The sequence below is a fragment of the Limulus polyphemus genome, unplaced genomic scaffold (genome assembly GCF_000517525.1).
Source record: "Limulus polyphemus unplaced genomic scaffold, Limulus_polyphemus-2.1.2 Scaffold143, whole genome shotgun sequence".
Lineage (NCBI taxonomy): Eukaryota > Metazoa > Arthropoda > Merostomata > Xiphosura > Limulidae > Limulus > Limulus polyphemus.
In genome coordinates, this window is record NW_013665753.1 from 551550 (window position 1) to 553966 (window position 2417).

The 2417-nt window shown below is 30.9% G+C and overlaps 1 protein-coding gene across 1 annotated transcript in view; it reads left to right on the plus strand.

Moving 5' to 3' along the window:
* Positions 1-2417, plus strand: part of LOC106474875 (dynein heavy chain 2, axonemal-like) — a 192529-nt gene that overhangs the window by 127433 nt on the left and 62679 nt on the right. The window lies entirely within an intron of this gene.

Below are 2417 nucleotides of genomic sequence, written 5' to 3' on the forward strand. Positions count from 1 at the left end.
AGCGAATTTAGTTAGAGTGTAACTTACGTAAGTAGTCGATACTTCTTTAACTAGTTCGTACTACTCTATAATTAGTGACCCCCCCCCCCCCCCCCAGTGGCACAGCGGTATGTCTGTGGAATTACAACGCTAGAATCCGGGTTTCGATACCTGTGGTGGGCAGAGCACAGATAGCCTAGTGTGTAGCTTTGTGTTTAATTACAAACAAACAAATAATTTTGATGAATCAATATTTGTTCATACATTGAGTGAATTGACTGGTAACAAACAAGACACATTCAAGCATCTTGTAGTTTTTCCACACTAAGTTCAAGCTGTTAATCTGGGAAAATGCAGTTCATTTCAATATTGTAAAATGGACCAGTCAGCATGTGTGTGTGTGTGTGTGTAGATATTATTGGCTGTTTTGACTAATTTGATATATAGGATTTAATCTTGCTTATTTATTCAAGCAAGAGTAAATGTGAAATATAAGAGATGTTTTGACCATTACCATGTATTAGAACTTACAAATTATTAGACCTCTTTTTGTTTTAGAATTCCCTCTGTGGACGTGTGTATAAATGTTTACTGCAGTAAGTAGTTTCTTAAACCAATACTGCCTTTCTTTCTGCTTATATATAAATGCATATATATATATATACAGTGCTGGTCAAAAATCTGAATCCAAAGTGCTAACACTAAATTTTTCAGGAAAGTTTGAGATATACAAAATTTTGTTGTAACTCACATGTTATAATACCCAGTATTGAGTATAAGAACTTCATTTCATAAGATAAGTTAAATCAGTATTTAATAAATTCTTATAGCTATACAGTGTGAAAGTTTACAGCAAAAAAACAAAAAAAAACAGATCGACTATCTCAGAGAACTACTAGCAGTGTGATTACTTTTGCCACATATATTAGCTGGCTTCTCTTTTTCAATTAGATTAGCATTAGGTTTTTGGCATGACAGCCATTTCATAACTTTTATATCCTTAAATGGTTTCTTCTTATCTAAATATCTCTTATTCAACAGGTGGTATGTTTTGAATAATTTTCCTACTGGAATCCCAAACCAGCAAGAACTGCCATCCATTTGGTATTATGTGATAAACCAGTGTGTTATGATACTGCTAACATTATCAACTTTGAAATTTTATCTTGTTTATGCAATTAGAAAAATTATCCCCATGTTTGCTTTCACTGTTTAAGCTTAAACTTCTCATGGCCACATCTCCTACAGTTTTTAAAAATATCAGTTTTTTTTGTCAGTCTTTAGCACATTGTCCCATTTATTCTTTTAATATTTTTTATTTTTAAAAATTTAAATACCTTGACCTTGAACATGTGGTATTTTAAAATAAAACTAATTTCACTAAAGAGTTAATCAAATAGGTCTGCTATATAATAGGTTTGCCAAGATATATTAAGAAGTAATTCTGGATGTCTCTGAGACTGAGTTTAAAAAAGAATGAGACTGTGTCACAGTACCTGGTGTTGTTCAGATTTAAAGTTATAGTTCTGTTGCATAAGTTACGTTGCAGTTTAAAACTTCAACTGCATGAAATTTTAAATCAAGGATTGTCAGGATGCTGAAAAATAAAGGGAAAGAGAAAAATTATGACATGCAGAAATGATAAATAATTTAATAAATATATATATATCTGTATTCAAAACATTAAAAAAAAATTAAAGTTTGTGTATGTAGTTAATTACAAGTTCCAGATGAATGGAATATATATATGTATTCAATATTAACATGCTAATCCAGCTCTTAGGAACAGTTGCACCTGGTTGAATTTTTAAACTATAATTTCATTACACATTAAAAAACCCAGCAAAATAGAGGTTATATATTATAGATGGTATATCCCCTACCATTATGTTGGTTCAACCTTCATCAGTACTCTTACATTTTGTCTCTATAGCTTTCACCCTTGTATTCTTTGTCTGTTCTATATATATATGTGGTGCCATTTATTAAAGCTTATTATTTGGGATCACATACATATGTACGTGATGTAATAACATAACTTTCAATGTCTATATGTTCTAGATCAGTGGTGCACAAACATTTTTTACAGCACCCATCTTTCTAAATATGTTTTGTTCTCTACCCCACCTCGCCTTATATAACTTGTTTTTGAATATACTTTACATGTTATTTGTTGTTCCTATCTTAATGCTTAATAATAGAAATACTTCTATGTTATTTCTAAATTTGTACTTTAAGAGATAACTTATATACTCCCAAAGTCATAGTTGCACAACTTCATGACTCTCCGTGCCTCCCTGGGGAGTATGTCTCACAGTTTGTGCACCACAGATTAAAAGTATTGACTAATGTCACAGTTACACTTAACACCAATAATAGTGTAATATATATATATATATATATATATGTGTGTGTGTGTGTGTGTGAATATATATATA